Source organism: Lynx canadensis, chromosome A1 (assembly GCF_007474595.2).
Source record: "Lynx canadensis isolate LIC74 chromosome A1, mLynCan4.pri.v2, whole genome shotgun sequence".
Taxonomy (NCBI): domain Eukaryota; kingdom Metazoa; phylum Chordata; class Mammalia; order Carnivora; family Felidae; genus Lynx; species Lynx canadensis.
In genome coordinates this window covers 222,503,537-222,526,924 of record NC_044303.2, presented here as the reverse complement: position 1 = coordinate 222,526,924, position 23,388 = coordinate 222,503,537, and the positions used below count along the sequence as shown (strand labels likewise).

The 23,388-nt window shown below is 35.2% G+C and overlaps 1 pseudogene; it reads left to right on the top strand.

Moving 5' to 3' along the window:
- Window positions 1-19,864: 19,864 nt before the first annotated feature.
- On the top strand, window positions 19,865-22,124 carry LOC116738240 (annotated as a pseudogene).
- Window positions 22,125-23,388: the final 1,264 nt, after the last annotated feature.

The window sequence follows — 23,388 nt, the reverse complement described above, 5'->3', positions numbered from 1 at the left end:
TTCAGAGGATGATTTATTCTAGATAAAAGTGAGCTTTAAATAATAATTACACATTATTATAGTTAGATATCATTCACTAATTTATTACTACTCATTACTATTTTTCCATATTATTACTTATAATAAAAGTAATTAGCCCTTACTGAATACAGGACACCGTGTTACACATCTTATAAGCTTTATTTAGTTCTCAAACTAATCAGTGATGTGCTACCATGACAAATATGATAAGTGAACTCTTTCTAATGAAATTCTAATATTTCAAAATGTAAAATTTAATTTTCAAAAGCTCTATGTTCTATCCCAACTTCTTTGTATATTCATTTAAGAACTGTAATAAATCAGACAGACTCAAATATTAACTCTGATTTAAAATATGGAATGGTCTAAAATCCATGATCACAAGCCTCAAACATTTGGGGTTAAAAATCCCAAACCCATTACTTCTTAGCTGGATGTTACTGTAGAAGTTACTAAGTTTCTTTGGATGTCAGAATCATCATATATAAAATGTGGATTCTAATACTTACATCATAAAATTTGGAAGATACCTTAGAGAATTTAACTTCTGAATGTCTATTTCCCTTCATTTATCTGCATTTACATCCAAATGATCCCAGTATAGCGATATTTGTTTCCATTTACATTAATTTATATTCATAGATACAAGAAAACTAATTGGATACAAAATAATGATAGAAAACACTATCAAGCTTCTACTTTTTCCAGGCAATTTTCTAAAGGTTTTATGTGTCTGAAGCCACTTTAATAGTTAGAATAACCCTATAAGGACAACCCTACTATTAACAGTCTCACTTTGCAGATGCATAAATTGAGGCACAGAGAAGCTGAGTTGGCCCAAGACACACAAATGGAAAGACACAAAGCTAAGATTCAAATCAAGTAGTCTAACTCTGTGTATCTCTGAGTCTAGCTCTTCAACTAAATCAGTTCTCTTTTAATTTGATGCATGTAAAGTCATTTTTTTTTTCTTAACTCTCAAAAATGGGTCTCTCTTAAGAGGAAAAGACAAACAAACACTGAATTTTTGGCCAGGGGATTAGATTAGCCACAAGCTACCCAAGTATCGGTTTTGTAATATACATCAGTTCGTTTGAGCAAAACCAGGCTGTATTATAATGGACACCTTAATGAGAATAGTTGTATTCAAGAATGCTTTGGATTGCCCATTAGTTATTGCACTAGCCACTGGAATAGAGAACGTAAGTTACAACTTGTTATCAAGGTGACAGGAGTCCAGTGGGGAATAATATGGGTCATAGCAAAAAAGATACTCACTCAAAACACTGTGTCTTTTTACAATTTCTTGTCTCCCAAATCACATTTTTCTATAGAAGTTTTCATATGCATTTACTATATAATTAAAAAGCATGTTATATTTGTGTTTTTATTTAAAATACAAAGTGATATCACATTTATAGTTAGAAATCACCTCAATAATATAGTGCCAATCATGTATTTGGAATAATCAGTAGTCAACTAGAAAAGAGTGAACAGCATTTATGTTAAAGAAAATATAATTTACTACTATATCAATAAAATATTCCAATGAAAATTTTTCTAAGGTTCTGCACATTGTGTATATCATAATTTTCTTTGAAGCATATGGAAATCCATAATATTAAAAACTTAATTGAATCACTACATTTCATTAGAGAAAAAGTCATTAGCACATGTACTTTCTCACAATGAACTAATAACCAAATAAATAGGCATATGTATGTGTGTAGGAATATATATATATATATATATATATATATATATATGTCAGAGATAAAAGAGAAAGACAGAATATTTGTATGTGTTTTCATGTGCTCACACATGCACATTTTTGCAAAATAAATAAAAGGCTAAATAGATATACATTCTATAAAACAACACTGTTAAGAACACAATCTGAAAATCACATTATCTGCTTATTTCAAAGGTGGTTTGAAGGTGACCTATTTTCTGTAGCATGCATTACTGTGGGGATTGCTTTATGTGTTAAAGGACAAAGCCACCTCACTGAAGTCTTTTATTTCCCTTCCTCACTTTACAATAACTACTTTAAATGGATTTTGAAAGTATAATATCACAAAAGCAGAAAAAAATAAATCCAAGTACTTAACCAGGTTGCTTTCTTTGTATTGTGAGTCAAGCAGTTTCATGTCAAATTTACTGTTAAGAATTCATATCTCTCAGTCTTATATCCTATAACAGTGTCATAAATATTATCTTATTTGCATGATAAAGTAACATTAAATATTCATTTTTTTGCCTAATAATATGAAAATGAGTACTCTTAATGCTAAATTGCAATGTGTTAATGAGAGATAGAAACAGTAACTCTTCTGTGTAAGAAACGCAGTAAAATGCATCTTATTTCTAAATACAGGTTAATCAGAGATGTTTCTCTAAAATCTCTCATTATAAGCATATTAAGGAAGGAATCATTCTCAGGGTTCACTTGTTTCCCACTAGGGATAACAAGATTCCCAAGAAACTTCCAAAGAGATAGTAATTTCACTGACTTTGACTTTAAAAGGAAAATAAAGTAATGAATAAAAAAGAAAGATATAAAGAAAAAAAAAGAAAAAATGCAAACAGCTCTCACAGATGCAGGAACCTCAGTTTTGACTGCTTTCTGCAAATATATATTATTGGATGTGTCGTGAAATAAATCGATTTCAAGCTATTTCATTTTTAAAGGTCAAAGTTTTTTTTTTAAGGAATTCAGAATTATAAAAGCAGATGCTTAATTTGACATTGACTGAGACCTAAAATGATGAATAAATCTCTCAAAGTTTAATTGCTTTTCAGAAGATATTGAATTGCTTTGTTATTAAATTTTCCTAATAATGCATGGAATCAATAGAATTGTGTGTGTATATGTGTGTGTACCTCATTTTCCTAAAACTGACATGAATGTTACAGATTTATACTTGCATTATTTCCAAAATCTAAAAAAAAAAAACAAAAGGTTTGTTTACTTATCACCTTTCCCTGCATTTAATAATTTTCTACTCTCTCCATATACCATTGGTTGCTGATTAAGAGAAGCTATATACAAAATTTCTAAGACTAATCCGGGTCCAATCATACTTCATTGTATTATTTTAGATCATAAAACTTGCGTTTATTAAATATAGTCTTGAATACAAATCAAGCCTTAATTATCAATTGTGGTTGAACTCCAAAATATGGTGGGGTGGTCAGTATTCTGCCATATTGCATATTTCCCAAGATTTAATGTACATTCCCTGCATATTCCCCAGGACTGTGAAGACTATGGATTTAATTCTTATAGTTATGTTATGCTGGGTGGGCCAGACCTAATCACATGTGACCTTTAAAAGCTTAAGAATTCTTTTCCAGGTGTAAAAAGAGGAAATTAGAAACCCATGCTCCAACTTGCTTGGATACAAAGGAACAATCTTTAGGAGCTGAGGGCAGTCCCACATCCCCACTAGCAGTATAAAGGGGATCTGAGGCCTAAAATAGCAAAGAAAAATTCTGCCAACAGTCTGAATGAGCTTGAAAGCTGATTTTCTCACCCTCAAGAGAGAAAAATAGCCCTGCTGACACCTTGGTTTCAATCTTGTGAGGCCTTGAACAAAGAAATCCTTTATTCTCTGCTGAATTTCTGCCTGCAGAACTGTGAGCCTTAAGCTGCTCAATTTGTGGGAATTTGTTATTCAGCAATGGAAAACTAATACTTGTAGGTACTTACAGAAATCTAATATTATTAATACTTCATTTTAAAAAAATAATCATGACTTGATTAAAGAGACAATTTTGATTTCTTGGTTATGTGCCTCTACTCACACCAACTCTTTTAGGATTCCTGAACCCAATTCCAATGTGTGGAGTAGTGTTCCCCACACACAAGTCCAAGCAATTCTCAAATAGCAACAGGCTGTCCAAGAATTCAACTCAATTCTGACACTATCTACCTAGAAACAGCATCAGATTCCACAGGTTAAGGGCGCAGTCCTATAAGAACACTTCCCCCCCGCCCCTGTCACATCAGACTCCAGTTGCCATGTTGAGGCTATGACACCTGTGCTTCTGACTGATCAGCTACAGACTAGAGGTTCCAACAGTCCACTCTTTAGGTTGTTTTAATTTTCTTGAGTGCCTCACAGATATCAGGGAAATATTTACATTTACTAGTCTATTAAGTGATATGATAAAGGATATGAATCAATGGCCAGATAAAGAGATACATAGAGGAGCACAGAGATTTCATGCTTTCTTTGGGGTGCCATTCTCCCCAGTCTCCACATGTTCACCCACCTAGAAGCTCTCTAACTCAGTCTTTTTGTTTTTTTATGGAGCTATCGTTGATTTTATAGTCAGGATTGACTAAGTCATAGGCCATTGACTGATTCAGTGTCCAGCCCCTCTCCTCTTCCTTGAGGGCAGGGGGTAGGATTGAAGGTCAACCTTTAATCAAATGGTTGGCCCCCATTGCAACCAGCCCTTTCCCCACAGTGGGGTCCAAAAGTCACCTTCATTAATAACAAGATACCCATGACAGTTTTACAGCTGTCAAGCATTTTCAGGAACTGTGAACGAAGACCATATATATCTGAGAAGTATATATTTGATCATCTGAGTGGCCAAATATATATTTCTCATAAATCATTATGTCACAGTGCCTCAATTTTCTGACACATTATTTTATTTGTTTGCTTGTTTAATTTTTCCCTGCCTGTATCCATACTCTACTATTTCTAGTACATACATCTGCTCCCTCCTTTGTATAAGTGACCCTGTACAAATTCACCCTGTTAATCTAGTAATATTGTTAATCACTGCACTTTGTCCCTTTGACCATACCATAGGAAGAGATCGTAGGTCTGGCTAATGTTCACATATGCCTTTCCAGTCAAAGAAATAGCTGACTACTACCAAGATAGTCTCCACCTCACCCTGTATCCTGGACAACATAATGAAGGTGTCTTGAAAATAGAAGAAAATTTAGTCTGCATACAAAAGCAGAATGAGAAAAATAAGGACAGGAGAGAGGGAGTCTTTCTGATATCAAATCAATTACTGAAATTGTACTTTTCCTCACAGAATGAACTCATAAATCTCCTACTCTGAATTTGGTTTTGCCAGTCAAAAAAAAAATCCAAAACAAAACCATCCATGTTCTTTTTGCATGCAATAAGCATTTATTGAATACTGATTGTATTCAAGTGTCACAGATTTGGGGACAAATCCAACGTAAGTCCTCAAAGATCAACATAGGTAGAGAATCTGTTTTCTTCACCTAAAGTCATTAAAAATAAAAATTAAAAAAAAGCACAGCAGATTTTACTATTGCTACTTCTTCATCCTTTATACAATTTGAAACAATGCTTTTTTTTGTTTGTTTGTTTGTTTGTTTGTTTTTGTCAAAGTGAAATACCTGTGAATCTTAACTTTGGAATCAAGGAAACCTGGGCAATTGATCTAGTTATGCTGAACTCAGGATCCAGGAAAGAGCTTTCATCAAGTAAATTGCTGTGGGAAGTCAAATGAGATGTGTTGTCTCATTCTGTACAGACACTTACATTGTGGTAAAGGTCTCTGCTCCTGCAGCTCAAAGAGTGACAGTTCATTAAACTTAAACCAAATGCACAGATACGTTCATTTTATTGTGTTCCATACCAGTGTTCTCTAAGCCAGCCATTCTAAGGATTTATGTTTAACATATAATGTCTTAAAATGAAAGCTTAGCAGCTATGCATTGTGCAGAATATAGAAGGAATGAGGCAGGGCCATGGTTCACACTCCCTTCCCAGTCCTCTTCTTCAATTCAGAATCATGGGTACACACTGGAAAACTAGTAGTAATCCACAGAATGCTTTTGAAATTCTCTGCTTGAGTCTTTATGATACTACAATTTAACTGCTGCCTAAGCCCAATCCCCTAGCATTTTTGGAGGGGAAACACTTTGGGCCGAACATAATTTTTCTTTAATTCCAAGTTTTGATTCCTCTCACATAAAACACACACACACACACACACACACACACACACAAATAATGTTATATTTTAGTTTAAAACAGGCTGCATTTATATTGCCTTATAAAATGTTGAGTACTTTTGCTCCTATGATCTATCTATGCTCACAGAAATAACAAGGTTTTCACTCATTTTATATCTTGAAGCCTTCTCTGAGAAGTTAGCATGTCATTTGTTGGTTTTGAGCACACACTTGCTGCTAATGATGCTTGGAATTTATTGGTCCTCTTCATAGGAAGGAAAATAATAAGGCATTTGAATAGTCAGCTCAGATATAGATCAGTTCACATACCAAAAAAAAAAAAAAAAAAAAAAAAAAAAGCTGCCTATCTAAGGTTTAAGTGTATCTTTTGTGTTGTAGAACTATTTGTACCATGACTCTTGAATTGGCCAGTCCAGACCATTGCATAAATCCTTGACTAAAGAGACTGACCACTCTGGTTGTCGATCATTAGGCGAGAATTAAACCCAAATATACTTGGGATCGGATATTCTAAAAACATTGTTAATGTATTTTGCATTGCTGAGAAGGAGATTTAAAAAAAAAAAAAAGAAAAAATGATTTTCATACACAGCTCCTGTCATGGAGTAAAATCAGGCCTTTGAAACTAGAAAGTACCTTGGAGAACATGGTTTTAATTATTTCATTCCACAAATGAGGAAACTGAGAATCAGAAAGGCTAAGTGATTTCCTCAATATCATAGAGCTAGTTAATTACAGAAGTCAGAATAGAAACTGGGTTATCCAACTCTGCCCAGAGTTCTTTCCATTATGTGCATTGCAAATATCTGCTGCTATTTGGGGGCCATTTGGCTCAAGAAAGCCACCTTATAATGTTTAATAAATCAAAATGGTATGTGCCTGTAAACTTAAAAACATTTAAGAGTAAAAAACAAAACAAAACAAAACAATGATCAAAACAAACCTTAGCTTTCTGATTCTTTCAGATAAGATAAATTCCATCAACCATATTTCATCAAGATTTCATATGTAAATGTGTTACAGCACTTCAACGAGGGAAAAGTCAGTAGCACGAAAAGGCATCAGGGACTGAGAATATAGATTGATGCCAGGATTAGAAAGGACTCCATCAGTTTCAAGCTCCATTAGCTTTCCCTGAACACGGGGAAAATAACATGGAGTAAAAGTAGTAGGCATAAGCTTTATGATCAGACTTGGGTATGTGTGGAGAGAACAATATAAATAAAATAAAATGAGATCATTTGATTATTACTAATTATACTAAGATTTTCCATTTGAATAATTTATACAAATGTACTAATTATTTTTATAAGTATTGTCTTTTTGACATCATTAATAATCCTTTTCTCCTTAGCACAGAGAATGAGGAGCCGGGGGCTTGGGATATCAGAATATTTCTCTGATAGATTATAGCTCAGAGGTTGAGAGCCTTGGAAACGAAACTCAATTGTCCTGACTTACTCTAAATAATGCACTTCCTCTCTTATTTCATTTTTAATTTCACTGTAAACTATTTTGTACATTTTTCAACGAAGAAAAGGGAACCTTTCAGGCCTGATCATTCAGCCCTATTTAAAAGGCGCCAAACTTACAGTCACGAAAAGGCAGTATTGGTGAATATTTTCTGTACTTCACATCATTTATCACACATTATATATTGTGGAACATAAAATTTTATGAAATTATAGTTACATGCTTGAAATGGATTTTAAATCTTTTCATTTTCCATGTCACGAGTGAGAGTTGTAAACCTGAAAAATTAAAGCTGCAACGTAATTCATCTTGCCTATAAATAGTCACCTATACACTACACAGTTTTGAAGTAAACAATGATAGATAAGACTAAAAGTGACATTTCCCTATGGGAAACTATGTGATAAATTGCTAGAAATACCATGATATAACTGGAATTATGCCACTTGAATATAAAAAGAATTCTCAGCTCCCTACTATTACACACAATAAATAGTTGTATATGGTTGGTTCAATGAGTGCAATTTCCTTTTTTATGGGGACACAAGTCTCTCTCTCTCTCTCTCTCTCTCTCTCTCTCTCTCAATAGATATCAAAATGCCAAATAACACATGTACTTTTATAGTCATTTATCTTTATACTATAAATAGGTGAACCAAAAAAATATATAAATTCCCAAGATTATAAATAAAGTAATACACCTGATTATATATGAATATTTATAAAATCTACAATGATTTCACACATCATGACATTGTTTTCAATTGGGGATAAAAGTTTTAAAAGTTATTACATTATATAAATGATTTGAGTAATGTGGATACATTTTCTTAGCAGGAAAACATTCTATGAAAAGGAAGTTTTAAAAAAGCTGTTCTTGGGGCACTGGCAGGCTCAGTCAGTGGAGCGTGCAACTCTTGATCTAGGGGTTGTGGTTTCGAGCCCAACGCTGGGTAGAGAGTTTAGTTAAAAATAAAATGTTTAGAAAGAAAGAAAGAAAGAAAGAAAGAAAGAAAGAAAGAAAGAAAGAAAGAAAAGGAAGGAAGAAAAATGAAAGAAAGAAAGAAAGAAAGAAAGAAAGAAAGAAAGAAAGAAAGAAAAAGAGAGAAGAAAGAAAGAAAGAAAGAAAGAAAGAAAGAAAGAAAGAGAAAGAGAGAGAGAAGAAAGGAAGAAAGGAAGAAAGGAAGAAAGAAAGAAAGAAAGAAAGAAAGAAAGAAAGACTTCTTGTTTTGAACTCTCTCAGGTAGATTGAGGTTGTAATACAAGACGTCTGAGTGAAGGAGAAAATAAGTTTAATATTGGGGTATAAATTGTTTTTATTCCTACTTTCTCACCACTGTCCTGTATAACTATTAATTTTCCTCTTTCCTAACCTTGTGTATTTAATTAGAATGAGTATTACCTACACACACACACACACACACACACACACACAAATGGTAATGCAATTCTAATTCCCCCCATAAATCATGTACAGTTTTTACTATGATATCAACATTAATTTTCTCTTTCATATTATATTCCAAGTTGATTTTATGTGTTACAGAGGACTAAAATCATTTCCTGCTTGTAATAAGACTTAATACTTTTGTCATTAGTAATTGTAGCATGCAATCATACATTAAAATTTAAAAAAAAAACACTTTTTCCTCCAAATTAATGGGAAATAAGCCTACTTTTTGGAATTGTCTGTGTAAGATCTCATTGATATTAAATTTTTAAAAAATATTTCCAGGGCTAGCATTTCAAGAATAATAATATCAAACAAATAGTTTCTTACATTAAAAAAAAAACAGTAAAGACATAGGGAGAATCTATTCTTTTATATTACTGGAATGAACATTCCTGGTGAACCAAATATGGTCTGCTGAGAAGTTAATTCACCCTTTAGTACACTACCCAGCACAAAACTCTCTGCCTTTCTTTGTTCTTTCCTTTCTGATGGGAAGTCAAAAGACTTCTTCCTTTAAAACAGGACAATATTATACAAAGAAAGAAAAATATTACATTCACTGTATTTTACACACACCTAAAACATTGTTTTAAAACATCACATATAATAAATTAAATACTTAAGTAATCTTAAAAGCGGTTGTAATAGCCCTCCAGTTCTATTCACAATGCTTCTCCCATTTATAATTTTCAACAGGACACTTGTGGGGATTCCTTTATTAAAACAAGAGTAGTTATTGATTTTTTTTCTTTCTCTCTTTCTTTTTTAACAAACTAACTTTTATTTACTATGTTTTCTTAGCTGAGACCCACCATTTCTTATTCAAGAATCAATTAATGTAGACATATTGGTCCCTCATGAGAAAATCATGGTTCAATAATCTCTACATGCTTTTTTGTCACATACTTTTATCCTGGTCTTAAAAATGAAGCATGGATATTTAACAAGCAAACTTGAGGCAGTTTTCTCTAACATTCCCATTGCATCTAATATTATTTGATTCAAAACATGAGTCTAAGAGCAAATAAAAATTGACATTTTTTTTTCAGTTTCAGAATACAAACCCATTGAACTATCCCTTCAGGTTCGATGATCCATCAGTCAACACTACACTATTTCCACAAGAAATATGATTTGATCTGAAAAGAACTGCAGCAGCCTGAAACATATATTCCCAGAACATGTCTCCATGAGTACTATAGCCATTAAATGACTTCCATAATGTCTGTGATAAATCTTGCTATTAGTGAACAATATCAGTTAAAGGCATCTCTTTGGAACTGCTAGTCTAGCCTACAGGTGCCCACCTGCTATGGAATTTTCCAGTTATAAACGTGGATGGGTCAATCTATCAAGGTTTTCTTTTTTTTCCAAAGCACTGAACTCAGCAAGAGTAAGGCTTCCTTTTCAATTTATTTTTAATTTATTTGTTATTTTTATGTAGCTATAATATAGAATATCATTTAAAAGTACAGACTTTGGAATTAAACTGCCTGAATTTGGTGCTATGACCTTAAACACCATAGTTAACTTCTTTCCTGTAAACTCATACTGGCAGCTATGATGATTAAATGAGGTAGTAAAAGCACAGAGTTCAGTACGGAGTGAAAACTAAGCACTATTAAGCATTAGCTCTTACTTCCTTCCTACCACTGTGCCTACGTTCTTGTCTCCATTGTTATTTGAGTCATTCTGCTAGTTTGCTGCTATTACTAAGATTTGGTCATGGTTAAATTCTTGCCTTCTGTTTCTTCTTATGCCTAGTGTTCTTCTGTTCTTTTATGCTCACATTTGATAGCCTGAGCCAACATCTATGGGCACTCCATAAATGCCACATGGAATACTGAGACTGAATCTGCCTGATATGAGGTTATTTCTGCAGACAAAATAAATCAAAGGGTATGTGTAAGTCTCAAAGAGAACAGGAGGACTAGACACAGGTGGGCACTTTACCTGGTTAACTTAGACCAAAAAGCAAGGGCTGATTCTTGATTCTTGCTGTAGCAACCCAGAATCGGTTTATCACCATAACTCTTTCTAAGTGTAAGGTGACATTATTGGTACGATTGAATCTCCAGTCACAATGTGCCTGTTCCTACTGGCTGGAAATATTGTAGCAACCAGGGGGGACTCTCACATCTCTGCCATGTAGAAGCAAAGATAATCACCTTTAATCTTCAAGTGATGGCCAGAATAATACAAAACTGTTTCTCTTGTCATACGTAGAAACACAGTCAATGTGCAATGCATTTTACTATTTCTTCAGCTTTAAAGTACATTTACATTCTACTGAATACCTACTCAGCTTAAAACAAAGCCTGCCACAGTTCTTAAAATCAACAGATGGTTTACTCAGACTTGTTTACTTACAGAGCCAGAAAAGAGAAGTAATCAAAATTTCATTGACACTCAGTTTTCTTTCTCCTGAGTATCTTACTCCGTCATTGAAAATCATCATTGATTACATGAATTTTGAGGAAAATGGGAAGTCATCTAATAATTTTGAATCTACTTCATGCAAAATACTGTGCTCACTCTAAAAAGTCTCCTATTTCATAAATTGGAAAACAAATGTCAACAGATGTTCAATAACTTGGCCAATCCTACATAGCTGGAAGATAGGAAGTAAAAATGCAGGTGTAAATGACTCCACACTTTAAATTCTCCACCTTTAATCGCCACGGCATTCAGTAAATGATTACTCCAGTAATCACTGCAGTAAATGATTAAATCATAAAAGGCAGTGAAATGTGCTATCTTTGCTGCCCCTGAAGCTACATGAACTGCTATTTTTAGCAATCTCTTTAACGACATCTTAGCCTTTTGGGATCTGATTGCAAAGTTGATAATGAGTATGGCAGTCATCGCCAGTGGTCTCTCCGATATCCATTTCTCCTTTCTTCTTATTAATAAAAACCTTGCATGTTAATAGAATCTATTATCAATGGGCTGTGTCTTGAATAGCAGTATGTCTAATTAAAATGCCCACCTCCCCATAATAGCTTGGAGCTGGGGTAGACGTGGGATTCCACCTTGGCTAATGAGATAAACATGGAAGAAATGTTCAGGGCTTTCAGGAAAACTTTTTAAATGGACAGACTCATCGGTATATACTTTTGCTGTTTTTCTTTCATCTTTCCTATTTTTTTTCATCTTTCCCATGTCTTGCTGACACAAAGACTAGACATACAGAAGCTACTTTATGAGCATAGAGAAGAAAGCAGAAAGCTTAAGATGATGAATTGGAAAATCAAAAAGCAATTTTTGATGTTATCTTGGAGTTGCTGTACCAGACCCTGGATGTCCAATTCTGGACTTCTTTTTACACAAGAAAAATAAATCTCTACTTATTTAAGAGATGATAGTTGGATTTCTATCCCATGCAGCTGAATCCAATTAGGACTTAGTACACATTTTTCTTCATGCAACAGCATTTATATTTGTAAAAATTATTTACAATTTTTAGCCTGAATCACATCTATGTAAAACATACGTAAGAGATTCTTAAACTAATTTAATTACTCTGTAAATAAATATTTAATTAATAAATATATCATGAAAAATACTCTAAACATTTTCTATTGAGCTACTTTCTGTTGTAATTTTTCCTAAATAAATACCTTATGCAAAGGAAACATTATCATGAACTCTCTAATAAATACTGAAACAACTATCTTGTAAAGAATTTTTTTTTAATTTTTTTTTAACGTTTATTTATTTTTGAGACAGAGAGAGACAGAGCATGAACGGGGGGAGGGTCACAGAGAGAGGGAGACACAGAATCTGAAACAGGCTCCAGGCTCTGAGCGGTCAGCACAGAGCCTGACGTGGGGCTCGAACCCACGGACCGTGAGATCATGACCTGAGCCGAAGTCGGACGCTTAACCGACCGAGCCACCCAGGCGCCCCTCTTGTAAAGAATTTTAAAAAAACAAGAAAACTTAAGGAGAGCTGTCTGCCTTTAAAACACAGGGATACCCTCTTTGTTGCAAATCAGAGAAGACTTGAAGTTTGTGTTTGAATAATGCCATTTTCATTAACTATATTTTCTAGCAAAATATAAGATATATATTTTTAAGCAATAAGTAGTTCCTTATTGGATTTATTCCTATATCTGTTCCATGATATAGTTAAAATCCAATCAAATTACCAATTGTCTATCTTCTTTCTTTCTTTCTTTCTTTCTTTCTTTCTTTCTTTCTTTCTTTCAAGAGACAGAGGGAAGGAGTGATAGAGGGAGAGGGAGAGAGAGAATATTAAGCAGGACCCATGCTCAGCACAGAGTCCAACTTGGAGCTTAATCCCATGACCCTGGGATCATGACCTGAGCCAAAATCAAGAGTTGGGTGCTTAAGCCACTGAGCGACCCAGGCACCTACCAACTGTCTATTCTTAAATTGTATGTTTAAACACCAGCAAAAGTAATATTTTAGAAAAGTGCAAATATGGAGACTCTTTTAATATGTAATATTATATAAAATTTGGCCATAACTTTGTACATATCTTCATTAGCCTGGCAAACATCATGAAATAAAGTATTTCAATAGCCTTCAGAGGATTCGGTGTGTACAGTAATACTGGAAAAATCAATATAATGAACATTTTTATAAGCTCAGATTTCCTGATTAAAGTGTGATTCACTGAAAACAGTCTCAAAATGAATACAAATAGAAGTACTTGTTTATTGAGTACTCCAAGAAAAAGTTTGGAATGCATTTATAACTTGTCAATATTGGCCTAATTGGCCTTGTTTTGAACATTATAAGTGGCACTTTCAAAAATAATACAGTTGAAGAAAAATACTTAAACAAAAATGAGCTTTTGATTTAGTGTATACATGCCTAAAAAGTGAATATTTTTCATTTTAATGATACCTGTGTGGTTACTATACATGAGTATTAAGGGGCATTACTGCCAGTCAGAAAATGGAATTTGTTTCTATAAATTTATGAATAACCCTTGCCTTATATAACATTATCAGGATGATACATGTATATTACATATGTATAAAAAGAACTCTAGTCTTCACATTTTATCCAAGTACTCATGTGAATAATATTTGAGTTGGGGAGAGAAGCAGAGGTTAGTTAATTGGAATTAGGAAACGCAGTCAGCTTTCACTGTTAATTAAAATGTGATTATTTTTCTTGCATTGCTGTCCCATTAACAAAGTAACTGAAATAATCGGCAAAGCCAATCACTAACACTCAAAGTCAATACTTCATTTATAGCTGGAAGCTAACAATTTCATTCAATCATGGCTCTATTACATAAGGAAAACTAAGGAGAAAATATCAGAATAAACATTATTATCAGGATTCAAATTTTGAAATGGCTTCAATTGAATTCACAGTGGGTCATCCTTCTGAACCCTCCAGGAAAGAATCATTTCATTGAATAATCTCAGTGTTGCATTGGCAGGGCTCAAAAGTGGGTAATTGACAAACACTTCAATGAGAAAAACTACTTTACTATAACATGGAGAATAAGTGTGGAGATAATAAATGAAATAATTTGAATAGTAAGTCATAGAATCAGGACTTAACTTTCTAGAAGTATTGTCCAACCAGCTCAATGTCAGAGCAGTAGATCAAGGACAGGGCAATTTTAGTTCTTCTCTAAGTTCAAAGAAACACCAATTTTCCTTATCTGCACAAGGTATATGAGAACATATTTAAATTTATTTTATTTCTTTTTTTTTTTTTAATTTTTTTTTCAACGTTTTTTATTTATTTTTGGGACAGAGAGAGACAGAGCATGAACGGGGGAGGGGCAGAGAGAGAGGGAGACACAGAATCGGAACCAGGCTCCAGGCTCTGAGCCATCAGCCCAGAGCCCGACGCGGGGCTCGAACTCACGGACCGCGAGATCGTGACCTGGCTGAAGTCGGACGCGTAACCGACTGCGCCACCCAGGCGCCCCAGAATTTATTTTATTTCTAATAAGAGTTTACCCCTACTGAATTCTGTAGACGTTTGATTTAATTCTGAACAAATGCCGTGTCTGTGTATTTCCATATAAGTAACACATCATCATAGTTATCGCTTCTCTCCTTTAGTTAATATTTACTGAGAACAGAATTAAGAACAATGAATTGGCTACCATATTGATGTGCCTTTGGAGTATCATCCTGAAAGATGGGTTTCCTAATCAACATATTCTAAGCAATCTCACATTACCTGGTAAGCCATCTTCATCCAATATTATGTCCTGTTAGAAGCTCTCCCCAATACTTCTATGGCACCCTCATGTCTTTGCTGTTTGCCTTTTTACTACATATCATATTATACCTCCACTATTCATACACAAAACATTCTTATCACTCGACTGTGAGCCTCTTAAAGCTTCTTCTTAAAGAAAATATTTCCCAATATTTATCTTAATTCTGTGTATAAACATTTGTTTTTTCTTTGTTTCGTTTTATGAGTAAATCGGTGAATGAATGAATGGCCAGTAAGGGAGGGGGGAGATTTAGTCTTAATCTAAACCAAACCCCAAAAGTATATTTAGTTTATTTTTAAAATATATTATTTAAAGAAACAGGAAACATTTTGGGTTCAGAATTATCTTTTTTTTTCTCAGAACCTCTTTTTCCCAGAATCTTGAAGTAATATTTTAGTTCTGGAAATCACGGTGATTCACTAAGAAGAACCAGGATGGTTCAATGCTGAAAGAAAACTCAAATGCCAGATCCGGATTCAACATATTTATCTTTTATCGGTGAATGAAAACTACAAACATCCTCATCAAATTGCCAGTCCATTTTCCCCCCCTTTCTTCCAATACAGCCACCTATTCTTTTCTTCCCTCTGTTTAATATCAAGCTGAGAACATATGGTCCTGCATTTTCATAAGACATCTGTCAAAAGTTAATCCTTCTGTCACTGTTTTTGTGGTAACTGTCAAAACGAATCGTGAAGCCAACTCTCGGTGGGTACAATCCGCAAACAGAACACTACAGGAGGAAGTGAGGGACTGTGCACATCGTCGTCAATGTAAGTGGCTCCTACTTCACTTAGTAAAAGCGAAATCCTTGCAAGGGCCTGCATTTCCCTCTGCTTTAGGACCCTCACAGCCCATTCCCACTGTTCCCTTAACCTTAACTCCTATTACTCTCCCCTTACAGGACTCCAAGCACACTGCCCAATACCTCACGGAACAAGCATTGGCTGTTCCTTTGCTAGAGTGTTATTGCCGGATATCCACATGGCTAATTCTCACTTCCTCCAGTCAATATCATTGCTCAAATATCACAAAAATTAAATATATTTGCCAATCCTATGTTCATTTGTAACACACTTTCGCTTAGAACACTCCTGATCTAAGTCTGGCCTACTTGTTTCTTAAATAACATTGGTCCCTTTCCAACGTATCGTGTAACATTTTTTTTTTTTTTTACATGTTAACATGGTGTTCGTGGTTTCTTTATCACCCTTGTAGATCTTAATTTCTAAGAGAACAGAAGATGTTGTCTGCTTTTATACCCAAATGTACCCCCAAACCCAGAACAGTGCTTTGTTTGCTGGGACTATTTAATACTTGTTGAAGTAATGAATAAACTTATGATCACTACTCCAAGTTTTTTTCTAAATTACCTGAAATTGTACCTCTAGTCAATTTGCTCTCCTACTTTCTGCAGTGGTTATTTTAAACCTTTCAGCTCACTTATAACCTCCAGTCCCATCCCTGGATCTGAGTACCTTGATAAGGTTACCCATGTGCTCAGCTTGGTTTAATCCAGAGGAAAAGTTTTCAGTCCTCTACACCATCCTTTGATGCTGTTAACAATTTTCTCCTTGAAATGGTCTTTCCTTGGCTTCTGAGAAACTACACTGACATGATTTTCCTTCTACCCATCTGACGTTCTCATCAGTTCCCTTTGCAGGCTTATCCTACTTTTCCACTTACTGGATAACTCATGTCTGTATTTTAGCCCACCTTTTCTTCTTAATAGAAATGCTTTCACTAAGCCAGTCAGAGAAAGACAAATACCTTATGATTTCACTCATATGTGGAAGTTAAGAAACAAAACAGATGAATATAGGGTAAGGGAAGGGGAAACAAAATAAGATAAAAACAGAGACGGAGGTAAACCATGAGACTCTTCACTACAGAGAACTAGGAGGGATGGGTTCGACTGGTGATGGGTATTAAAGAGGGCATTTGGGATGACCACTGGGTGTTGTATATAAATATAAGTGATGAATCACTAAATTCTACTCCTGAAACAAAAAGGAAAAAAAAAAGTACTGAGCTTTTCCTGAAGTCGGAGTTTTGAAGTGTAAGAGTGTGAGAAAGCCTATAGAAGATGACACCTCTCAAGGAGCCTGGAGTGGCCTCTAGTAGGTAAGGAGTCGCTGAAAGACAGCTGACAGTAGCTGGCTGATAGCCAGCAGGAAAACAGATCTCTGTTCTGCAGTGGAAATTAATTTAACTTTTCCAGCAACCTAAATGTTCTTTGAAAAGGATCCTAAGCTCCAGATTAAAACAGTTCAACCAACACCTTGATGTCAGCCTGGTGAATCCCTGATCAGAGGACCTAGCTAACTTGTGATTGGACTTCTGACTTTCAAATCTGACTTACCAAACTGAGAAGTAAGGAATGGATGTGGCATAAGTTGCTAGATTTGTGGTCATTTTTACATAGAAATAGGAAACAATTACAATCATTTAACACCTTGATTAATAATTACTTTTGTTTAACAATTATGTAGTTTTAGTAATAATTGCTGTGAGTTTCCTGAGGACAGGGGCTATGTTTTATTTTCTTTATTATGCTCAATCACCATCAGAACCTGTGGTACTAAATGAATATTTATTAAACAAACGAATGATGGTGGAAAAAAAATGCTTTCTCGGGATGTCATTCATTTTCAGAGCTTCAATCCTTATTAATACACTAAAATAACCTTCTCACCTCAACTTCTGCTTTTAAGTTCCAATCTGTTGAACATAAATACTACTCATAATTTACATGTGACAACTGAACACTGAAGTGTTGAATCTGATGTCTCAAGGCTTTATGTATTTTTTTTAAATTTTTTTAACATGCATTCATTTTTGAGAGACAGAGTACGAGAGAGAGGGTGGCACCGTCAGCACAGAGCCCAACGAGGGGCTCAAACTCACGAACTGTGAGATCATGACCTGAGCCAAAGTCGGACACAACCGACTGAACCACCCAGGCATCCCATATCTCAAGGCTTTAGTAAGTTGACCTATAGATGTAGTACTTACAAACTAAGGAAAGAGGTCTTGGACTCTGAGTCAGATATTGGTTTAAGGCTCTATCCTTTATTATTTTCATTAGTTTTCTTATCTTTTCTCTTCCTCAGTGTCCTCATCTGTATACTGTGATCACTAACAGGAACTAGCACATAGGGTTTTTAAACAGATAATTCATACAAAAGGTTTGCACAGTAACGAGCTTGCATTAATCCCTCAGTAAAGGTATACAGTTATTATTACTGATATTAGTATCATTATCTGTTTTATTCTCTTGCATTATTTAATATTAGGAAAAATTGGCCTATGAATCATAAACTTATTTTGAAAACAGAAATAGCCTCAACAATTTGTTGCACTCAAAATCACGGAATTTAGTATTTCAGAAAAATCTCTATTCTTAGATCAATGAGGAAAAATCTAATAAGATGAAGTACATAGAGATAGATAAGGAAAGCCATAATGGTAACAAAAGACAAAGCCTGGATTCAGTCTTTTCAGGCATTAAAAACGAAGATGATACACACTGATCACAAAGTAATCACTGTTTCCTCTGCTATCCCTACTTTGGAAAATTAAGACATTTTCATGTTTGCACCAGCTGGTATGCAGGATCTAGAGCTAAGGAAACGATCTTGTCTGAATCATAAATACTTTCTGGTTTTTCTTAATTCCACTGTCACTGGTAGGTTGAGAATCTTTAAAACATGTCTTTATGGAGCTACAAATTGAAAATACTGAGGACTAAGCAGGAAGCTGGGAGAAAGTGACCAGTGAAGTGAGAAATTCTTCCTCGATTTCTTTCATTTATACAGGATCCCACAGCAGCTAGGCTTTAGACTATGGGCTGGTTCCTTTGCAATGCCTGCCGGACATATTGTGATGTCATATTGTGGCTTGTCTAGATTTTTATCGTTGTTATTGTTCTCTGTATATTTATGTTCAGTTGCCAAGGAAATGTTTATGTGTGTGTATGTGCCTGGTGAAGAGAGAGACAGAAAGAGACAGGAACTCACAGAGTGATAAAATAAGGACCAATACGGACTCTGTATTCACTAGAAGACAAGCCCCATGAAGGCCGAAGTTACTGTCTTTCTTCACTGCTGTGTTCTCAACATTGCGATGTTTCCACTGTTCCCTGGCATTTTCTATAGTGTTCCCTGGCACAACATATAGTGTTGACTCTGCGGTGGAAATGATAATGGGAAGAATTAGTTATTAAAGCGTTTAGAACTCTACCCATTATGTAATATGCAAGCTCTTTAAAATGAGGGTTTTTTTTATTTTTATTTATTTTTATTTTTTTTAATTTTTTTAATGTTTATTTATTTTTGAGACAGAGAGAGAGCATGAACGGGGGAGGATCAGAGAGAAAGGGAGACACAGAATCCGAAACAGGCTCCAGGCTCTGAGCGGTCAGCACAGAGCCCGACGCGGGGCTTGAACTCAGGGACCATGAGATCATGACCTGAGCCGAAGTCGGACGCTTAACTGACTGAGCCACCCAGGCGCCCCGAGGGTTTTTTTTAAAAAATGTTTTCATTTTACTTTTTGCCTTTCTTCTAGGGGGTAGAACTTCTTCAATTTTTGGAAGTCTTACCCTGATTCTGGGATACTGACCTGAGCTCTGACCTTGCTGGAACCACGGATCTGATGACCACAGGTTCTATTTCATACCTGTGTGCATGTCTATGAATCAGGTTCTAGGCGACATGGGCATGGTGGCCATGGAAGTGCACCATTTGGGTCTCCTTCAACAGAATCTGATGCAGGGAGCTGAGCTGACTCAGTGACCCTGTACTTGTGTCCTTGATGCCACACTGCCTAAGCCATACACCACCCCCCCCCCCCGCCAGGCTGGTCCCAGCTAATAACTAAGCAAGACAGAACTTCTAGTGCCAGCCCATTCTTGCAGAATGCAAGCACCTATGAGTTTGGCTAAAGAACTCCCCAGCTGCCTAAACAATGATACTTTTTCTAGAACTATGCTGTCATAGAAGGTTCTTCCTACACATGCTTCTTCCATCACAGCTCTCAGACCTGCTTCACAATCCAAAGGCTCTCCCTGTCTTTTCTAGCACCTACTGTTTGATCCCTCACATGCATTTTCCCCAAAAACATCTTGCATGTGTAAGCACATCTTGGTGATTAGAACGGACACAAGTGGCAAACCCTATTCTAGAACAAGCATAATTCTCTAGAGCAACATTATTTGTTGACTTTCTTTCCAAGCATTTACCTGACAGCAGCATCAACTCAACAAGTGTGTAGTAGGAAATAAATAGCAAAAATATTTTGCTTTTAACAGTAGGCTTTCTAGAAGGAAGGTTTTTGTTTTCCATATTGCCAGAAGTACAAATTGCCAGATTAGCTCTGTATTTTCCTTATCGATTAAATATAATTAAGTAGGCTCTCTGCCTACGAACATTAAATGTATTCGTGGGAAAGTTTACATGTTAAGTTCTTTTTTATCTTAAATATTTCTTTTTCATAATTTTAAAATATTACTTTATCATCGTATTGGAGGGTGTGCCAGTACTGGCCTAACATTTTCTGAAATTTCAGTGATGTGTATATGTGACTACGTCCTAAGCTAATAAAATTGTAAAATTCTCTCCTCCTCTTCAGCCTTTTCCATGTCAGTTTTCACATAAACGTGAAGATATTTTTCTCCTTTTTCCTCAGACCATAAGAAGGTTGGACTAAGTATTGACAGCCGTTAACCTTTTAACGACGTCTGTTTCATGAGTTTGGGATTTAACCAGGGTTGACTTAGCAAGGCTTTTATTCTGGGTGAGTGCCCTACATCACCCAAATCATGAGTGCTTTTTGCTTCATGGAACTCCATTGCTTTTGTTCCCAAAGCCAATTATATCTTAGCTAATCTCTTGCCCCTTAAATTCTCCTTGATAGTTTTCCTAATAAAATGTGCAAACTGCTCATGCGTGATTACTTCCCCTTTCCGGTTTTCCCATTCATAGGTAAAGATCCAGCATTGTTTATCTCCAGCTTTTTACAAATTCACTATTCTCAATTGTGCCCAACAAAAAAAAATTGCCCTTGCCCTGGATCAGCAATGCTCTCAGTCTGTTATTTATTATTTAATATTATTTAACTGCATTACTATTATTTATTATTATTTAACTATATTCTATTCTTATTTAACTATTGTTTAACTGTAGCTCTCCCTTAAGGTACTGTTTAAAATTATATGTATATCATTTCTATATGTGTAGGTATAAATGTTTGTCCACTTCTCCATAGGAGAAATATAAAATATTGTGTCTTTTGCTTCAGAATTTTGAGGTCTAATCCCTATTCCTTCATGTGCTAAAGGCCTTTGAGGGGCTTTCGGCTTTTGGATGGGAGGAGGTGAAGGTGTAACTATCTTCAGTCATCCCAAATCCAGGTTTATCTGACGCCAGCTGTCTCCACCATGCCAGCTTCCACCATGCCACTAAGGTTTGACCCCGACGGGATAAAGTCTTACACCTGAGGTGCACCAGTGAGGAAGTCAGTGCCATGTCTGCCTTTGCTGCAGAGATAACCCCCCCGGGTCTGTCTCCAAAAAAGATTGGTAACGACATCGCCAAAGCAACTGGAGATGGGAAGGATCTGAGAATTACAGTGAAACTGACCACTCAGAACAGACAGGCCCAGATTGACATGGTACCTTCTGCATCTGTCCTGATTGTCAAAGCCCTCAATGAACTTCCAAGAGACAGAAACAGAAAAACATTAAGCACAGTGGAAATAGCACTTTTGATGAGACTGTCAACATTGCCCAGCAGACGTAGCACTGATCTTTAGCCAGACAACTCTCTGGAACCATTAAAGAGATCCTGGGGACCACAATGTTGATGGCCACAACCCTCATGACATCATAGATGACATCAACAATGGTGCAGTGGAATTTCCAGTTAGTTAAGAACTGTAAAGGAAAATATTTTAATAAAGGATCATTTGACAACCCAAAACGACCAAAGACAACCGGCTTTTAAGGGAATGTTCGCTTTGAGGGATTTTTGAAGCCTCACTCTGAGCAGAAGTGAAATGACCTTTGATTCATAAACGTGTACTCACCAGGTCCTGGAGTATCTTTTAAGCACATGATTTATAATTAACTCAACAATACTCGCTGAATTCTAGTTCCTTTTCAGGGGAAAGAACCACAAGCATGCTCCCATTCACTACATATAGAAAGGTTAGTGAAGATAAGCAGCATTTAAGAAGGATTTCCGGAAAAACAGCAGGCGCACCGTTTCCTCTGGATATTGGAAATTCTTCCTTAGATTAAGCCAGACCAGCCTAAGGCATTAATCCTCTAACACGAAAAAATCAAAATCCTATAGACATGCTTTTGCAAAATGCTTTTACGAAGACCTAAAGGAAAAAACATTACAAGAAAATGCTCTTTAAAACTTATCAGATTTTTTACTGTAAGGATTTTTTAACTGTAAGGATATTGTTGATGGACATTCTTTTCATTACTGGGTACCCTCTTCAAAAAGCTTAATGGGGGATATTTTTTTATCCATCTGAAAGGAATAGTTTGTCTTTCTACTCAGCAAAAACAAGTATATGTGTGTATGTGTGTGTGTGTGTGTGTATGTGTGTGTACATTTAACTTCTGCAAAGTCTTACCATGTAACTATATTTTCCATATGCAGATAAATAGAAAAGTTAGAGCTTCGTGTACAGCTACTTCTAGAAAATAATTCTTCTTGGCTTGACTTTTGTATACTAACAGTTCCTGGCTTCATAGAATTTTTCTTAATCTAATTTTCCCTCCATTCTGATGTCCTCACCCAATTAATTTTATTTCATTGTCTTAAAAATATATGTAATTATAAGACATGTGATCCATTCCTGGAAAAAATCAGAAAATAAGCAAATATGCCAAAAAAGATTAATATTCTATATATAATTTAAATCTCATTCTTTCACATACTATCAATGAGAATGCAATATTTGCCATTAAATAAATGCTTACCATACATTTGCTTCACAAATTAAAAAAGCTAGAGTTTGGAAAACACACCCATTTCTTCAAATATGTTTTACTTTAAAGAACTACCAGAGATTATAGCCCTGGCTGTTTTTTATCTCAATAAAGTCAATTCTATTATCAAACAACAGATTAATGGTTTATTTTTTATTTTTTTAAATATTTATTTATTTTTAAAAGAGAGATAAGAGTGTGAGCAGGGGAGGGGCAGAGAGAGAGGGAGACACA